Raw genomic sequence first — 21820 nt, forward strand, 5'->3', positions numbered from 1 at the left:
TCGAGAATTATCACAATAAGATGTTCATGCTCTTTTTTACTGACAGGTATACACAGGTATTAAAAAATGAACTTAATATTTCTTATTCTAAATTTGATGGTTGTTTATACGACATGGTCATGCAGGGACAAATTGACAAGAGTGTCTATGAATACCTATCCAATGAACACCCAGTGGTGGCAGGTATATTCAGTATACCAAAAATTCATAAAGACATCCAAAACCCACCACTGAGACTGATTGTTGATGCAGGCAGAAGCAAAACTTTTTACATAGCTAAATATGTGGATAATTTACTTCCACCATCCACCAGTTGCATTACCCATATCTGTAAAGATTCAATGAATTTTTTTATCCAGATTAGCAAATTTACAATTCGTACCAGATTGTATACATGTCACAATAGATGTACAAGATCTTCATTCGGTCATCCCACACAAGGAGGGACTTGATTAGGTGGAAAGTATGTTCTTTGACATAGGGCTATTGAACAACAATGCCATCAACATGGCTATCAAACTCGCTGAATTAGTCCTGAGCAACAACTTTTTGTATTTTGAAGGACAACTATTCAAATAAACGAGTGGAGTAGCAATGGGTGCCTCATGTGCTCCGAGCTTTGCCATCCTATACATGGCATATTGGGAGAAGCAATTTATGTTCGATAGTACGTTTGCTGGCAGTTGGCTATTTTATATTAGGTACCTGGATGACATCTTTATCATTTGGACAGATTATTTGATGGAATTGAAAGATTTTTTAATGTACATCAACAATAGCACCGCCTTTCTCAAATTTACACACAACTTCGACAAGGACAAGATGGCATTTCTTGATGTCCTAGTTTCAAAAGATTATTCAAAGGGTTGTTTTAGCTCCAACATTTTTTGTAAGAAAACTTTTTCCAATTCTTATCTTCACTACGACAGTTGGCATCCCAAATTTCAAAAAAGAGCATCTGTCAAGAGAGAACAAGTCCGACTCACTCGGATGATATCTGATGATGCAGTATTGTTGGTCTAGATTCAAAAACTTTTGGATATGTTTATCCACAGAGGTTATCCACCAGACCCCTTGGCATCCATAAAAGGTGAAGTATGTGACAAAAGAAGTAAGGGTCTGTACCATCCTCTGTTATCAATCTTTGATAACTCCTGTCATTCCTTATCTTTAGTAGGGCCATTGACCTCTGGTGATCATAATTCTGATAGGTCGTATGAACGAGCCTTGATTGTTACGTTTTCTTTAAACACATACCATGTTGTTGATGTGGTTAATCAATTTTGGCCTATTGTTACTTCCAGCAGTGATGGCAATGTACTGTTTGGTTCCAAACCTAAGATAGTATTTAGGAAAGACAAATGTTTTAAAAGTTTACTGGAAAGCAATTTGGGCAAATTTAGTACCAATAGATCAAAAGGTGTGTATAAATGTAACCACTGTAACTACTGTCAACATATACTCTGTTGTGAGGCTTTTTTAATCAAAGACAAGAAATTTGAGGTGAAAAAATATTTTAATTGTTCATCCAGGGGAGTGGTTTATGGTGCACTTTGCCAGTAGTGTAAAGCATTTTACATTGGCAAGACTGGTTGACCTTTGAAAGAGAAAATATATGAGCATCTCAATGAAATCAAGAAAGGGTAGACAATTAATGCACTGTACAGACATATTTCTGCCTATCCTGGTCACTTTTTTAAATTTGTGGTGATTGATTTCTTGGAACCAGACCCAAGGGCTTTTACACTGTTGAACATCTTCTCAAGAAAGAGCTAATATAGAGTCTTGTGTGTGATGCCCTTACCCCCCCTGGTTTGAATGAATGTTGTTCTATTACACTTATATTAAAGCTAAAAAGTCTTGAGGGCTAATTATGTCATGTTACTCACACATTTGTTGCTGTAACACTGATTATTTTACCATTTTGTTCTCAACATTATTTTTATTTTTAATTTTTATTGTTATACTTATGTTCATTTTTCATGCAATTTAAATTGATATTCACAATTCTCGTTTAAGTTTTATAATCAATGCATTTAAACTAAAGTTCAGTCATGTGAATGTTTGATCACATGTTGATCACATGATGTATACGGATTATTTAAGGTTTGAGATAACCATGTCAAGCAGTATTGAAGAAGTCCTTGCTAAAGACGAAAGCGCTTGATGCATTTGGTCTGTTTTTGCTGTCAATAAATTGGATTTGTGGTTTGGACTTTCATTTGTGTGGTTCCTGTGCCTCTACCTTCACTACTTGTGGTTCTTGTTTTTTTCTTTTGTAACAGAAAAATATTGTTTGCTATGCATATTGTTGATGTGCAATTCTTTCTATGTTGGAAAAAGTATAAGGAGACTGTGGATCAGGATTAAATAATATTTAAAGGCTATTAAAGATCTGAATGTCACTAACACTCTTGCTAAATATAGTCTCAACTGTGTAGGTTTTATAAAGTTTCAGTTTTCATGTTTAGAACAAGTAAAATGACTTGCATTTTGTTGAAATCTGTAATAAGTTTTCAGAAGTTAGAAAGTTGATGTGGCAAGTCTTCCTAAGGGTCAGTTGGTTTCCAGGGCTCAATTAGCACATTAATGTTAAATGTCTTTTAAAATTAAAGCATTTTAGCTAGGTTGCATTTTTAAGAAAGAGAAGTGACTTTACAGCAGGAAATAATATCATTAATTGGTTGCAAATGATTGGGTAAGGCTTTTTGGAGGGCTTCTTATTGCATCATAGCTTTGAATGAATTGTAACTTATATTTGAAGAAGTTCTGTGTGTGTAAAAACAAATTGGAATGAAAGTGCTAAGCGGTTTTGTAGTCTTTTGTTTGTTTACTTGCCAGCCATTTTTGAGTTTTGAGCCTGCCCACAAGGTATATTTTTAATTTGTGAATATTCCTTAGAGCTGGTTTTGCATTTCAAATTTAACAGTAAAGTTTCAGTTTTATCATTACATTTCAGCAACCAATACTTTTTGAAACTTTTCAGTTTCCTCATCTGTTTCTTCAATTGAATAATTAAATCTCCTATAGTTAGTAAAATATTATCTGCAAAAAGCTGTATTTTAGATTGACAGTCCTTGTTAATTGAGAATCCATCATTTTTCCATTGCTTCTTATACTATTAGCTAAAGGTTTGATAACTAATACAAATGGAAGGGGGGACAAGGGAAACCCTTGCTTTGTGCACTTGTTTAAAGTGAATCCTTGAGAAATGCAAGCTCCAATTTTAACATATGGTTTGGAGTCTCTATACAGTTTTTTAATATTACAATAAATTATTCTGGAAATGTAAATGTTTCTAAAGTTTTAAACAAGTAGTTCCAGTATACAGAATCAAAAGCTCTCTCAGTATCTAAGCTCATTAGAGCTAATTTCTTGTTCATTCCTTTTACTAAATCTAAGATAGTTACTACCCTTTCTATATTATCATACATTAATCTAGTGACTATAAATCCTGTTTGATCTTTATTCATTAATCTACTATATCTCCCAATCTTGTGGTGAAGATGGAAGTAAATATTTTATAGTTGGCATTTAAAAATGAAATAGGACTATATGAGGAAACTAACTTATTCTCATTTCCTTGTTTAAATATAGGTGAGATTACAGAACATTTCCATGCAGGAAGAATTATTTTGTCATTCCAAGTTATCCTGAAAACATCAGTCAGTAATTCTAAAATATTTAATAGAAGCAGACTGTGTAATTGCATTCTTAAACTATCCTAGGCCTGAAGCTTTCCTATTTCCCATTTTTAAATCTTCTTTAACTTCTATTAGGGTGATAGGCTTAATCAACAGAGATATTCATTGATCATTAAGTTTATTAGTAACATTTTTTTCTTTAAATATTTGCCAATTTTGTAATCATCAGGATTATTATTTTCATCTTATTTAGGTTCTCATGGAATTTTTTGAAAATATTAAGCCTTTCATCTATGTCTGAAGTAAGTTTATTAGTGTGAGGATTTCAGATATTATTGATTTGTGCCTTTTCGCTTAACAATTTACTTCTAATAGCTAATCTATGTAGATTTTTTAAAGTCATCACATAACTGTGCAATTTTATTTTTTTCTAAACCTATCTTCACTTTATGCATTAAAACTGATTAATATTTTGTCATTAATTTTTAATGACTTCAGTATTATCTGACTTTTCTTTGTTGTTCAAACCTTGCTTTGTGTATTTCATCTTGTATTTTAACAACTCTTTATCCCACTCTTTCATTTTATTACTAGTCCATCTTCCCATTCTATCTTTAAAATGCTTTTTAAGGAGTTCCATAGTATGACTTTACTAAACTGACCATATCATTTAAAGATAGAAAATTCTCAATTTGTTCCTTAAGATAACCCTTAAGTTCTTTTAATTTCTTCATATATAGTGGGATTCAGGGAATAATTTGAAATTTCCTAATATCCATTAATATAGTAATAATGAATGCATTATGATCAGATAAAGGACAAGAAATGGTTTTAAAATAATTCACTTTATTAAGTAAATCTGTAGAGGCATAAATCCTATCAGTTCTAGTTTGCATCCAATTAGTATAAGAATAATGAGTGAAGAACAATGGCTTTTCTTCTGCTTTTACTATTACATCAACTAAATTATTATTAATCCATATTTTTAGTGCTTTAGCTGATGCCAGAATTTTAGTGTTCTGCTGTTCACTTGTATCTTCTTTGCTAGATATGCAGCTAAAATCCCCTAGTAGAATTAAACTACCCTTCCAGTGACTTTGCAGTACGTTTAAGTGATCCTCAGCCACTCTTGCACTTATTCCAGGAATCCAGTAAAAACTAGCTAGTGTATAAAGTTTGCCATTATATTTAATTATTACAAATGTATACATTCCCTTAGTATCATTAATGGATTCCATGACCTTAGGCTTTACAGTAGATTGTGTCCTAAGTGTAGCAGTTCCTCTCCTCTCTGTTAGAAGAAGCAGATGATAACATTTTGTGACCTAAGTTATTTAAATATTGTATACCTTTATCTATCAAATGAGTCTCTTGCAAGAATATAATGTCTCCTCTATTTAATTTTGGATATCTCATTAATGATTTCCTTTTATTGCCATTACTTAATCCATTTACATTAATAGATAATAGATTAAAACTATCCATACTGTGTATTTAAAAATATTTCACATTTATCCACCATATTAATTTAACTGTATATAAGACTCTAATGCATTCCTCCATCACTGAATTAACATTACACATTTTTTGAAATTTTCCTTTCTACAAACTAAACTACTAAGACTCATAAATAACAAAAACAATTCTGCAAGTGTAACTATATATATATATATATATATATATATATATATATATATATACGGGTTTACCTGGTAACACTGACACACCAAAACACTGACAACGAAATAACTGATACGACAAAACCGAAAGAAACCAAAAGTTCAAAAACATGAAACTTCACATGCCCGACAAACCACAATCCCGACAATCAACAAAACAAATACCTTTCCCGAAAAACACACACACAACACAAGCACACCAAAAACCTTACAAACCTACACTAAACCTTACATACACAACTAACTATGCACTAACCTTAACCCAAACCCTAACCCTAAGGTCCATCACTATCGCACACTTACCTTACCCGCACCCTAACCCTAACTCACTTAATTTGCCCCTAACCCTTAAGTCTGTCACTATCACACACTTACCTTACCGGCACCCTAACCCTAACTCACTTAATCTGCCCCTAACCCTCAAGTCCATCACTATCGCACACTTACCTTACCTGCACCCTAACTAAATTAACCCGCCCCTAAACCTAAAGTCCATGACTATCGCATACTGACCTGACCTGCACCCTAGCCTAACGTCCGTCACTATCACACACTTACCTTACCCACACCCTGACCCTAACGTCCATCCCTATTGAACACTTACCTTAACATGTCGGTGTTCTCAGCATCGGGATTCTCAACTGTCGGTCTTCTCCACTGTCGATCTTCCGGTGTCGGTGTTCTCATCGTCGGCGTTTAGGACTTTTGGCGTTTTCAGGTAGACTCATATATACATAGATAGATAGATATGACTAATAAAGCACAAACTACCATGGATACCAAAGTTCCTAGTTTGCCTATCAAATAGACAAGCTATTATACTATCTCTCTACCTACCAATACCTAAAAATTCATCAAAAAATAGCCAAAAGCTACTGTGACTTACAAATAATTAATATACTGTTATAGCTAAGTTAGAAATAATAGCAGACTATTAATTTAGTTATTTTGCCCCATTACTACACAAAAGTTTAATAATCCTCTTCTGTTAACCACAGTTATTACATAATTCAACAAATAGTGTACTGTATGCCTGTTTATGTAATAGTAGTATAATTTATCCATGAAATATTCCTACATTGTTTGCTCATTCAACATAATTATAACTAAATATTTAAATAAGTAGAACAAAGTTGGTCCTGAACAGATAAAGATATCTGTAAACTTGGAAGTGACATGTAACTTTATCATTCTAAACTGTTATACAAATGAAAAATCAATACACATATCTATTCATCATGCTAAAAGATACACACATAGTTTTAGATATAACACAAGTTCTCTATTAATTTTAAAAGTACAAGTGTCTGTATCTCAAACTGTTTTAACACTTTTAATATGATAAATATGAAAATATTTAAAAATCCTTTAGCTTATTAAACTAATTCATAAAATATGTACATTACTGAGGTCAAAGAGAATGTTTTGCTATTTCTATGGAGTCAAAAACATTTGCAGTCTGTATTGTATTCAAAAGTTACAGTGTGCTTAATTGAAATCCCATGCTTCCTGCCCAGGTTCAAACATATTGAAAAATCAACATTACTTTCTATCAAAATGGATGTACTGATTCAGCAATATAGCACTCAGATTTAATCTCTGATTTATGAAATGAGTTATTTTGGGTAGTATTAGGGAATCTAATAACATGCAATATGCAAAAAGCTTCAAAGTTCACATGACCATGCTTCAAATTTTAGCTTTCATGATACTTTCAAATATTTTTATACAATTTTCTATGTAAATTATATGTGCTCTTGTAGATTCACATTTCTGTCATATCCTGGTATATGTGATGCATATCATTCTTAGAAGCATTTTTGTTATTTAAATATAGTTTTATGTTTTATTTGCCCACTAATATTCTACCTTATTCTGTATATCTCATATTTTTAAAATCTCCTATCAAATAGCTATTTACGCATTGGCTCTCTAATAGAGATTACAGTATGTGTATATATTTTTTACTTGCTGATACTGCTCTTTTATTATTCTTACACAGTAGGTATTTCATTCCTTGGGCATATGCATATTATTCATAACATGTTTACTCTTTTTATTAATTCTAGTATTAGAAGCAATCTTAACAATTTATAAAAGAATTCCTGCTTGATTAATTTGAATGTGTGTTTTAGCTATTGTGAACTGCTGTTCTGATCTAAGCTTCAAATCCTGACATTAGAATCTGATTACTGCATGTGAAAATGACAACTCACAGCACACAGCATTGCTAATTTCCTCTGTAAGTTTCTCATTCTTAATTCTTTTAAACTGTTACAGTCAGTAACAAACATCTAACTTTCCTTATTTCCATTAATATGTACAATTAGAGAGTTAATAACACTGCAGCATAAGCTATTACCAGTCAGCAAATTGTAATCGAATTATATGTTAGCAACAGCTCAACATAAAACATTAATATAGCTTTTATTTTACCAATTCTTCACTTCTAAGAAAAGAAAACAATGCTATTTTGAGTAGATTTCTCACATATGTACTTGAAAAAAGAAGAAAAAGAAAGTTCCTTTCTGTTTTCAGACATCAGTGATGAACCTTGGCCTAGATTTTCTTCAGAACATCTCAAGACAGGAAGCAAAGCAAGCAAAAATTCTGCATTCTCACACAACTGGAACAATCTTTTATTCTCAAGCATTTTTAAGTGTTACTTGCTTTATAAATGACATGTGAAGTGAATGTGTTACACAGGTACAAAGAAAACAAAATCACCTGCACCTTAACACATCTAATTAGCATATTACTTAGATCTGACATTCGGTTAACCCAGCAATGTGCACACTAAGCAAAGTTAAACAAAATACAATTCTTAATGTATATAGCTTAAAGGTACCAATTCTATTGCTTATAATTTAATGACATTCTGTTACAGGAAGTATTTTTTAACATTTATAAATACATTTGTAAGTTTAGTTAAATGAAATATCTTAAATCTTTCACTGTAAATGTAGTAAAACAGTAAAACTAAACATTTATATTCCTTATCATTAAACATGTTTTAACTTAAAATCTAAATACACAATTACGTATCTTTTGAAGCTTAATGTCCAATGCACACCTTTTACTTAAAGGGTAAATATAGTGTTTCAGAAAATAAAAGCCCTAGAGTCAGAGAAAAAAGTCACTTGTTTTAAGCCTTTTAATTTTAGAAGCAGTTTGCCAAGGATTCAGCTCATTGTGTCTCTTGAGGGATATACTGTTCCAATCCATTTCTTCAGTATTATTAAGAATTTTACTTTTGTTGACAAAATTGGGTGTCTCCTCCAGTATGTCAAATATCGTAGTTCCTCCAGAAAGAAATAATTTGATCTTTGTAGGAAACACCAAAGTGGTTGTAATATTGCTGTTTTATAACTTCCTTGATCAGCGGTGAGCAGGATTTTCTTTTACTCAGTACTTTACTGGAATAGTCATTCTTAGATCTGACTACATGTTCACCTTTTTCAATAAGTGGACTGGACCGTGCTGTATTTAATATTTTATCTTTTTATAGGCTAGATACAAACTTAACTATAATTGAAAGTGGTAGTTAGTTTTCCTTCTTTGAAGGTGCTCCCAGGGATCTATGTGCCCTTTCAATTCCAGAAGATAAAGTTTCAGGTAGATTTAATATTTTATGTAGCCAGGATGTTAAGAAGTTTATTATATTGTCTCTCTTACACTTTTCAGATATACCCTCAATTTGAATGTTATTTCATCTCAGTCTATTTTCTAAATCAACTTTATCTATGAGCCAGTTATTTTGTTTTAAAAGAAATTCATTCTGAGACTTGCTTTTAGTTATTCTCCCTTCATGATCATTTAAAGCTTTCATACTGCTCATCTGTGCACTTTGTTGTTTTATAAGAATTTCTAGATGTTCTATCTTCTTTCTGTGCTCTTCTTTGAAATGTTCTATTTTGTTATCCAGTTTGTCCATTTCAGATAATACATCCTACATACTAGACTTTAGTGACTGGATGTCTTTTTAACACAAGAATCCTGAGTACCATTATTTGAGTGGCACATATTGAAGTATCTTCTCTCTTAACCAAGCATTTGAAATTCTGACAGGAAATTACAGCTTTTGAAGAACTTGAAGCTATAAATCTTTTCTCTGACTATTAGTTTATAAAATTAACTAGCAAATATCTCCAAATTTTAATTTTTTTGATCATATTTTCTGTCAGAGAAAAGTTTTCAGTCACAGAGCTTTCACCAGTTGCTGCCCTCAGTTAGTCATCTTGGCCACACACCCCCAACACTATCTCTTTAGTTTGACTTCAACTATCCATCCATTAAATGGGAAACTTAGACTGCCACAAATTAGTATTTTTAAAAATTCCTGGGCAATGTTAATGCCAATTCTTTAGACCAGTTAGTCTGACTCTCGATAAGGGTCTCAAAAAGACTGGACTTGGTTGTCACTAATATAGTCCGACTATGCTCAAAATGAGTAGTTACCAAATCTCTGGTCAGAGCTGACTACCATAGAGTACCACTTTCTTTAAGAGTCAGACTTCAATTACAAAACTGGAAGACAATGCTGAAAGCCAAACCAAGAAGAACGACACAAGCGGAAAGCAAAACAGGCAGGATGCAGTCAAGTATTCGACAGGTTTAATGAGCTACAGCAGTAAAGCCACAAATGGTGATAAGCACTTTCATCCTAGTATCCCCAAGATTTCCTCAGATAAATTACATTTACCTTAAATACAGCTTTTAAATAAAACTACTAACATATACATCATCCATTAGTTAAGAGTTCTCACAGGGGTAGTACCGGAATACTCACTTAAAAATTGTTTCATAATTTTATATATATATATATATATATATATATATATATATATATATACACACACATATATATATATATATATATATATATATATATATATATATATATATATATATATATATATATATATAAATATGTAATGGCTAAAACCAAAATTTTGAAACAAATGAAATAACAGGAATTTAATTAATGGTTAAAATAAAATATCACCTATTTACATATTATAACAATATATAACTATATATTAAAAAATATATAATATAAAAACATTTTTAGGAAATAAGAATAAAGACAAATTTCAGCAATCTGTTAGGTATTCACCCTGTTATAAACCATAAGTCAATTAGTTCATTTTCAATAGCTGTAAAAGTATAAATATGATTAATGTTAAAAAATGTCATCATATGTAATTACTGTGCCAATAAAAACAAATAAGCTGAAAACCACAGAACAAAATGGTTTAACAAAAATCAGATGCTTAATATAACTAAATAATAGCTAGGAAGTTAAGGAGTATACAACCTAAATGAAGCTTGATAGGTTCATCTTTCCAGAGTCTTCTTTTTCAACAAACAAGCAATTGTACAATTATCATTCAACTCTGGCATTTTAAATGCATCAAATACAAGTTGCCAGTACAATTCCCTTATCTCAAGCATTAATATCCATGCCACCCCACCCCTGTTTACCCAGTGTAATCTGTTCAATGATAGTGAATCTGTGTTCATGTTCTGGGTATTCCAGAAGGTGTTTGTTTCCCTTTTTAATCTCATAGGGATTGTCTTCTTCAGGGTACATTCCATCTTATCAATATAAAAGCTTTAGCACCCCTAGCATAGAGCAGCACATACAACTCCTCTAGTTTTACAATTAAACTTTCCCTTTATATCAAAGGGTCTGTTTTTTATTAAACATTGTTCTCCTTCCTTAATCCACTTACAATAACGGGATTACCCACATTTCCTCATCCCCTTAATCATAGGTTTTAGTTTGTAGTTTTTCAGGTTTCTTTCAAGAATATTCATCAAACTATGGCCCTTTTATTGTAAACAGCCAAGGGTTTAACCCCTACCTTTGAGTGGATCTCTCTTTCATCATAAAAAAATGGCCCAATTCTTTTCAAGAGTCCACCTTATTAAGTCACTATCCATATTAAAGTTGCTGATAAATGAATTCTTGTGCAAGCCAATGGTGACATCAGTGGACTACTCTTGTCTTTTAAAACCCCGAGTGTCAACTGACAAAATAGGAACAAAGTGCTTAGACTCCCTTTTAGCTACCACCTCATTCATAAGTTTTGTGGTCATACCTTTAGGGTATCCCCTCATTAAACTGTTGTTTGCAGAATCGGATTTGGAAGCAGCTGATTTACAAAGTATTAGCAACTTAAGTCTCCTTATAGAAAAGCTCACAAGGAGAGTGGATTCTGTTTCCTCACAACAAGCAGCTAACAACAGGACTAAGGACAATGGAGACAACACTCAACCAACAGATAAAAGAGCAGTGCCAGAAAGACTGCTAAACCCTGTGGTAAGCCAAAATTATAATTTTAATGGTCGGTTTAACAGTAATCTTTCAAATTTTAATGACTGGCTTAATCCAGAGTTTGAATTTAACATGCAACCTCCGTGGTCAATAGACCAGCTGAACCAACAGGGTGTTATGAATGATATGTTAGGGAAACTGGAGTATAAGTTATTTAAAGTTAAAAAGCTCCAATTAGAAAACTTGTATTTACTTGAATGCATAAGAAATAATTTAGTGCTTAAGGGGCTATGCAATTGGAGGATATCCTACTGGCATGGAAAAGGATTCTGCATTGCATAAGGAACTTTTAAGAATGTTTAACAGGCAAGGTCTTGAGTACATGGACTGCCTGGTTAAATATAATACAAGGTTTCTTGAGGAACTAACTGTGGAAATGACCATCTTGAACAATGCCATCACAAAAAAAAACTAAATTATTATATGTTTAAAGATGAACATATAAGAATTTTTAACAGCATTGACAATCAAATGCTTGAGTTAAAAAACAGGAAATTAAAAAAAAATTGGCAAGGATCGTAATGAATACTCCAGGGAATGGATACCCTGATCCACTGCCCTCCCAGTCTTGGGGCAATAAGAGATTTCATAAATGACAAACTCGGCCACAGGTTAACAATAGCAATTATGGGCAAAATCAAAATGATAGACACAATAATGTCCAGTACAATTACCAGTGTCAACAGCAAATGCCTGGTTATCACAACCTAGGGAACCCCAAAGAGACAACCCTGAAAGGGCTTTTACCAATAACCCCTCAGATTTTCCACCTCTCTGGAGTTCTGAAAGATTAAAAGAAAAGAATGAAGCAAACCTATAGGGCAGGGGAAATGGTCATTCCCCCTGTGAGAAGGAACCAATGTGGAGGTATAAATTATACATGCCCAACATAATGGAACAAGATCCACTGGCGCTGAACATCGACTCAAACCCAGGGATTAAAAAGGGATCTTCAGGGAGCCAAGATTTAACAGTTGTCAATAATGCCAAATGGACTTTAAGATTTACAACTTTACTTAATTTTTATAGACATTGTCCTAGTTAATTTATTGGCTAAAGGACTATCATTTGTCTCATCAAGAAGAGCTAACATCATGATGGAGATTATGGACATTAAGCAATACACTAGAAAACTTAATTTTAAAATTATGCTTGATGACCTCACACTTGCTTTCTCAGGTTTGGGAATTGCCAGTACCTTTAACCCCCCCCCCCTTCATCCAACCTTGCAAACCTACAAAAGGGTATATGAAATGGATCTTAGATCAGCACTAAGTAAATGGAGTTTTAAACAGAACCAGTACAATTTAACTAAAGCGGAAAAGGATGCTTTAGAATGTCTGACAGCACATAAGCTAAGAGTTATGAAACCAGACAAGGGGAATGGTTTGGTTATAATGGAGAGGGAAGGTTACCTTAGTAGATGGAGGCAATTATCAATACCAATACTTATGCACTGGTTAGTACCAATGAATAAAATTAGGCATATAAGAAAGTTAAGGGACAATTTTATGATCTATTTATTGATGGTAGCATCTCTATGGATAAATACAATTACTTGATTGTCCCTTCACCCATTACACTGACCATCTTTGGGAACCTGATAATCCACAAAAGAGTAATTGATCCACCCATGAGACTAATCATGGATGGTAGGGATTTGCTTACTAGAACATGTGCAAAATTTCTTGACAGCACCTTAAAACATTTATTGGATGATGAAGAGCAGGTCTGTAGGGATAGCTGGGACTTTGAAAAATTTGACCAACATGAATTTAATGAAGGAGATATTTCTGACCACCATTGACATTAAAGATTTATATTCAGTGATCCCCAATGACCAAGGGGTTGAATGGTTTTGTGAATTCTTACATGAAAAGAATGTTGAACAGGAGAAAATTAACCTGCATGTAGAAATACTGGAGTTAATTAAAAAAAAAACTATATATTTTTTTGAAGATAAAACTTACCTCCAGCTCAAAGGGGTGGCCATGGGGTCCAATGTTGCATCATTTTTTTGCCAACATTGTTATGGTGAGATAGGAGAAACAGTTTGTGTTGGACAGTGCATATGCAGAGTCATTCAGATTTTATAATAGATACCTGGATGACCATTTACTAGTTTGGAAAGACACTTGATTAGTCTTTGATGAATTCTTGGAGCATATTAATCAAACTATGGATTTTTTAGTCTTTATATCACAAACAGAGGACAAGAAAATCCATTCTTTAAATATACTACTTGACAAGATTTTGTCAATAGGACTTACAGCTTTAGAATTTATAAAAAGCCCACCTATCCCAACACCTTCCTTTATTATACAAGCTCACACCTGGTTAAACAAAAGAGAGCTATTGTTAAGGGACAGTATGTAAGGGCAGCTAGGATATTAACAAAGGAGACTGAATTTATTGCAGAATGTAAAAACATGGAAACACTGTTTTTAAAGAGGGGATATCCTAAAGATATGATCACAAAACTTATGAATAAGGTAGTGGCTAAAAGTGAATCTAAGCACTTTATTCCTATTTTGTCAATTGTCTCTTGAGGGTTTTAAAAGACAAGAGTGCTCTACTGATGTCACCCCCGGCCTGTACAATAATTCATTTATCAGCACCTTTAATATGGTTAGTGACTTAATAAGGTGGGTTCTTCTAAAGAACTGAGCCATTTTTTATGACAAACGAGAGATCAATTCAAAGGTAGGGATAAACCCTTGGTTGTTTACAGAAAAAGGCCATAGTCTGAAGAATATTCTTGAAAGAACCCTGAAAAACTACCAACTAAACTTGATGATTAAGGAGATGAGGAAATGTGGGCAATGGCATTATTGTAAGTGGATTAAGGCAGGGGAACAGTGTTTAATAAAAAAATAGACCCTTTGATATAAAGGGTAGGTTTAATTGTCAAACTAGAGGAGTTGTATATGCTGCTCTATGCCAGGGGTGCCAAAGCTTTTATACTGGTAAGATGGAACATACCCTGAGGGAGCACATTAACAAACATCTCTATGAGATTAAAAAGAGAAAGACTAGTAACGCATTGACCAAACACCTTCTGGAATACCTGGAACATGAATTTAGATTCACTATCATTGAACAAATTATACAAGGTAAATGGGGGGGCATGGACATTAATGCTTGAGATAAGAGAATTGTACTGGCAACTTCTTTTTGATGCATTTAAAATGCCAGGGTTTAGTGATAATTGAAGAATTGCTTGTTTGATAAAAAAGAAGGCTCTGGAATGATGGCCTGTCCAACTTCATTTAGGTTGCATAGTCCTTAACTTCCTAGCTATTATTTAGCAGTATTAAGCATTTGATTTTTGTTAAACAATTTTTACTGTGTTTTTTAAGCTTATTTGTTTTTATTGGCACAATAATTATATATGATGGCATTTTAACATTACTTATATTTAGACTTTTACATGTATGAAAACATGAACTAATTGACTTATGGTTTATAATAGGGTGAATACCTAACAGATTGATGAAGCGTGCCTTTATTCTTATTTCCTAAAAGTTTTTTTACATTATATGTTTTTTCTTATATAGATATATATTTTTATAATATGTAAATAGGTGATATTTTATTTTAACTATAAATTAAATTCCTGTTATTTCATTTGTTTCAAAATTTTGGTTTTTGCTATTACATATTTATCTATATAAAAAGTGATGAAAAGATTTTTAAGTGAGTATTGCGGTACTACCCCTGTAAGAAAACTATTGGATGACAACATATATGTTAGTAGTTTTATTCAAAAGCTGTGTTTACGGTAATTGTAATTTATCTGAGGAAGTCGTGGGGATACCAGGACAAAAGCACTTATCCCCATTTGTTTTTAACATTATTTGGTATCACTGTGCCTTTACTGCTGGATTTCATTAAACTTATTGAACACTTGTCTGCATCCTGTCTGTTTTGCCTTCCAGTTTTGTCATTCTTCTTAGACTTAAATTACCACAAAACTCCGCTGTCTTTGCAGACTACTGTAAGTCATATCTTCTTTACCAAACTGTTGACCTGATGAAATTCAAACATCCTCCTCACCTTAATGACTCTACCTCACATGCTGCCATATTCATTAATAAGTTCTGTACGCACAAGCTTGCAAAGAGTTTTCAGTCCCCATAAAGCACAAATATAGTGCCAAATTTAAGAACAAACCCACTTAGTGGAACCTCAGGATAGATAAAAGCAACAAAAAAACCAATGTGTGTATATATATATATATATATAGAGAGAGAGAGAGAGAGAGACAGAGAGAGATACAAAAATAAGAGGAAGAAGCCCATTGCCAGTACCAGAGGGGAACTTAAAAATCAACAAATAACTTAGGAATAAAATTTAATCCCCCAAAAGCAAACATAAATTGAGAATTGTCACCTGTAGAGAAGATAACCACAAAGGCTTTCCAGCTATGTCAGAAGCTTTAGAAGTAATATTCAGCAATGATCTGAGTTAACACAAAATAACATTACATACTCATCCTCTTACAACATAGCGAAAGTACTAATGGACAAAATGAGATTAAATTGTTTCCCCATCTTCTTCAAACTTTTCACAATATGTCAGAATGTCTATGCCATCTCCCTGATCTCATCTAAGTCCTGAGTGCTCTGTCCAAGGCGGAACATACTAGCTCCATGGGCCTAGATAACGTATCATGTTGTCTTCTTGTCAGCAACAAACACCACCTAGAAAATGATTTACTAAGTCTATTCAGTATCCACCTCTGCAATGGATTCATGCCAGAGGTAAGAAGAACTGCTGTAGTCATCCCAATCTGTAAAGATGGACCCAGTACTGATCTGGGTAACTATAGACCCATAAGCCTCACCAGCCTTATCTATATGACAATGGAATGCATCATTATGGAAAATAACAAGGACACAGGCGGATTTTAAATCTCAGATCCAGACCAGCTTGGTTTTGTTGCAAGCAGATCTTGTCTCCTAAACCTGGTAGACTTTTATTTTTTAACAATCCACCATGGCATTAGACTCAGACAAATCAGTCTGTGGTATATATCTGGACTTGGGCAAGGCCTTTGATACCATTCTACATTCTGGCACTACTGGTAAGCTAATCCATTTAGAAGTAAAGCCCTGTGCTACCTGCTGCATAGCAAACTGATGCAACAACAACAACACGCTGTCATCAAAAAGAGTCATTACCAGTGGTGTCCCCCTGGGATTGGTCCTGAGATTGCATGTGTCTGATGACGTTTGTTGATGGTTGCAAACTTGAAGCTGTCATAAATTCCACAACTTACCACCATATTCACCAGCAGGGCTTAACACATGCTGACAAGTGAGGCTTGGACCATGGACTCATTAAATGCCAAGAAATGCAGCATTCTGTCCTTTGGAAAACCTGTGTGCCTGTGCTGCTATCACAAAGGTAACACTTTCATAAACAATGAACTATCCTTTGACCACCATGTGTCTATTGTTGGGAAATCTTTTTATATAGCCAGATTAATCACCAAGAGTATATCTTCTAGATCCAAAGAAATCATCATCCCTCTCTACTCCTCAGTTATCAGACCAATAGTAGAGTATAATGCCCATATTTGTATGTGCTTACCTTTACAAATGACTCAGCCTGAGAAACAGTAGCTAAGGCAATTAAGTGCATGTCTTCTATAAGCTGCAATGAATGACTTAAAGTGCTCTTTCTCTCTTTGTCTCTCTCTTTCTCTCTTTTCCATTTCCTTTTGATTTCTGAGAGAAGCCCTCTGTCTAGCATACTATAAACACCAACTCAAGAGATCTAAATTTGAACAAAACATATGCTGGCGAGATTGGTATCTACCACAGAGAACCCATCTTTTATGGAACAGACTCCCCTTGGATATAATGCAGAGTAGCTCCCTGACCTGAATAATTGGATGGGTAGTCAGAACATATCCCTGGTATGGCCCCTCAAGTCCTTTTGTAAAGGAGTCAAAACTATGACTTACTGCATTCCAAAGAATCTGTTATTAATTCATATATTTGATAAATTCTAACTGGGTTCTTGTGGCTAGGCTACAAAATGGTAATTACATTATCTATATTGAAAATGTGCTTTCAGTCACATTTTTTCAGTAAATTGTAATTCACCAAAATGTGATTCAATCATAAGGAGTTGCTTACTGAGGGAAGGTACTGTCAAGGTGAGAATATGAATTTATGATCACATACATACATCTACATATATATATATATATATATATATATATATATATGTGATATATATGTGTGTGTGTGTGTGTGTGTGTGTGTGTATATATATATATATATATATATATATATATATATATATATATATATGTATATATACAGATTGATAAATGTAGATACATGTATAGATGAGTATGTAATCAATTACATACTCATCTATACATATGAGTATATAATGAATTTTCATATATGAGATTGATCAAAACATATTAAACCAAATAATCTCATCTAAGATAAATAAAAGTGAAAAAAAAAATCCAAAGCTGATTGTAAATGGAAACAATAGTGCTATATTTGCAATCCTCAATAAACCTACAAGGGGTGGTTTTACCTCCTACCACCCCCAAACATGGGATATCCTCCCTCACACTCCTGAAACTTAAATAACTCATGGGGCACAAAACTGTGAAAAAGGAAAAACTATTAAATTATGCTACAGTTGACCTCCTCAGGATTAATTGTAGCATAATTTGACCAGCTTAACCACCAACAAAATTCTTAACCAAAAATGGAATGCAATAAATGAGTTCATCAACAAGATGAATAGCATTTATATATGTTTACTACTGAATTTAATTTTTGAATGTGACAATTTTGCAAATTAAAATAACACGATGAAAAGATCACAAGCTGGGAATGTCGAGGCCTACATAATCAAACACTCAACTTGCCCCCCCTTCTCAGCCCATGTTAGTATTGTTCTTGTGTTTATAGAGATTGGGAGATTCTGTGTTTGATATCCTTCAGTCTTATGGTCTTTGACATTCCCAGCTTGTAATCTTCTCATCACTTTACTTTTTTTTTTTGACATTGGCACATTGAAAAATTCAGTAGTAAATCTATATGCATATGTATGGTTGCCCTGGGTTCAGGCACCTAGGCAGCGAGACATTTCCCTGTGGTACATTTGACTGGGGACACATGGCTGAAGTGACAGTTAGCTGCAGAGAAATATGGCTGTTTGCAAATTCCCTGTTGGCAAAGAGAAGAATGTGTTTCCATGCCCACAACTTCAAGAGCCAAAGTCACAGGGGAAAAACAATGTCCATGGTCCCCAAGGAAACATGAGACAGCAGGCAATATGGCAGGCATCAGCAGCAGGCTGGCCAGAGGGCATGTCAGTGACAGTACAAATGCAGTGCACAATGGGCAGTACCTTTATTATCGGTGTGTGTGGACCATTACCCCCTTTACATTCTATAGGGAACATTACCTAAAACGCATACTGGAGCATAAATGTGACTACAGTATCCTGCAGGATTTCCTCCATGCTGTAGCACACTTCTACATGTTGTAGTTACACAAGTATGTACTCTACACTGAGCACAACACTCATTACTTCTTCTGCCTCCATGCATTTGGTTATTAAAGCTGTGAGCAGGGCAGTATGTGCTTCTCTCTGCCCACAGGGAATTTGGAAACAGCCATATTTCTCTGCAGCTGACTGTCACTTCAGTCATGTGTCCCCAGTCAAATGTGCCACAGGGAAATGTCTCGCTGGCTAGGTGCCTGAACCCGATTCAGGCTTCAGTTTTTCTGCTATAAAAGTACTGTTCACTCCATATCAAATTTTCATAATGGTGAAGATTCCTGCTACTTGGCTTCTCACAAGTTACGTAAAGCCGTTCTGAAAAGAACATTTTTTCTATATCCCCCAAATCAGAGAACCTATTCCTCCTTGGGATTTTAATTTTGTTCTGGAAGCACTAACTTAAGCTCCTTTTGACCCAGCACCGTCAACCTCATTGAAATTTCTTTCCTGTATGCTGTTTTTCTAGCTGATGTTACTTCAGCTAGATGTTTTTAAGAGTTAGAAGCTTCTTCCTCTGCTCTACCATATTTCTTTTTACACTGATAGAGTATCTCTGCACCCAAATCCATACTTTATTCCCAAAGTGGTGTCAGATTCAAACTGAAATCATTGTAACCATTTACCAATATTTTTTCTGAACCATTCCAACAAAGTGGAATATATCTTCTATCCTCTAGATCTTCGTAGACAATTAACATTTTATCTTCACAGAACTAAATTATTCAGGAAGAATTGTCAACTGTTCACTTCCTTTGCCACTAACAGATTACAGAATAAAGTTTCAAAACTATCCCTCTCCAGGTGGCTTTCTGATTGTACTTCGTGTGTTTTCTACGGATTCCATACATTTGGTCGAATTGCACTTAGTCGAAAATGATTCCAGGCATTTCACTTCACTGAAAGCTCACTTGACTGAAAGCTCAATTGGTCGAAGTTCATTTGGTCGAAAACGGAATATAGCCCCTGCCCCACTGCAGTGCAACCCTGGAGTGAGAATATTAAATAAGGGGGGGGTGTGGAGGGCACAGCCCCCTACATTATGCCAATAGTTTTTACTAAAGATATATATATATCAATGCATGTCTAATGGGTATACCTTCTTATAATAGTGAATACATTAAAATTATATATATATATATATATATATATATATATATATATATATATATATATGTATATATATATATAGAGAGAGAGAGAGAGAGTATATCCATTAGAAATGCATTGATATATATATATATATATATATATATATATATATATATATATATATCTTTAGCAAAAACTATTGGCATAATGTGGGGGGCTACACCCCCAATGTGGGGGGCTGTGCCTCTCACACCCCCCCCTTATTTAATATTCTCACTCCAGGGTTGCACTGCAGTGGGGCAGGGGCTATATTCCATTTTCGACCAAATGAACTTCGACCAAGTGAGCTTTCAGTGAAGTGCAATGCCTGGTATCATTTTCGACTAAGTGTAATTCGACCAAATGTATGGAATCCGTTTTCTACACACCATTGACCTCTGCTATGCAGACCAAAAGCTCACTGTTCTAGATCTATTGCCTCAATCTATAGCCTTTTTTTAGAAACTCCTCTATTGATGAAATCTGTGCTGGAGCACCTTGATCTTTGCTGTATATCTTTGCTAAACATTACAAATTATATATGATTTCAACGTCTACGGCTTCCTTTGGAGCTACTGTCCCCAAGGGTCTCATGTCATGATAGCACCCAAATCTGATGCTGTTAATTTTCATTTCAGCCTCACTGATGGGTTCGGATCTGACCTCTCAGATCCAACTCAGCTGCTATACAAGCTCTTGGCAATCTTGAACTCTCAAGCTTCACCCTTATCCAGGATGCACCACCCCTCATTACCTCAGATCTCATTTGTTGCTTTCAGTGATAAGACGTGATTTTCTGATCTCTTGAGTGATTATTGGATAAGTGCTTTAATTTACTTATTTTAATTCCTTTACTTCTGTTTTTATAATGGAACTTTTCCTTTTCACCCTTACCGTTTTTCTCTTCTGTTCTATTTACCTTTTGGATATAATTACTGTTGTTTTTTTCTTGTACTTACCTTCTTTATGTCCTTCTATGTACATGTAGTCTTAATTACCATTGTTGGTATTTCCCCTTCTCTCTACTGTTTCTTTCTTTATTTCTTAAAAAAAAGTAGTTTACCTTTTACCTGTAGCTTAAAACTATGGCTGACAAAGGAAAAAAGTGTCAGAAATGTGGCCACAAGATTCCACTCTTAGACTCTCAATCTTTGTGTGTCTTCTGCCATCACCTACAAGAGAGCTGGCAATCTGCCACATGTTTAACCTAAGAGCATTGGCAGATCACCGAAATAAACTTATACTCAAAGGACTTCTACCCTTGTCCTTTGAAGAGGCCATATCTGGACTAGCCAAAAAAACAAAAAAAGATAAAAACCTAAAAAAAGTAGCTCTTACCTCTCCCAGCTCCTCTTCCACTTCATCCATATCAGAAAAGTCAGTAAAAAGGCCATCCTCAGATCCTACAGTTAGTTCATACCCTATGAGGAAGAAGCCTAAATTCTCGGATCCAGCTCTTATACTGTTTCTGACAAAGTATAAAC

This window comes from Protopterus annectens, chromosome 16.part0, assembly GCF_019279795.1.
Source record: "Protopterus annectens isolate FY-2018-M chromosome 16.part0, PAN1.0, whole genome shotgun sequence".
NCBI classification, from domain to species: domain Eukaryota; kingdom Metazoa; phylum Chordata; order Ceratodontiformes; family Protopteridae; genus Protopterus; species Protopterus annectens.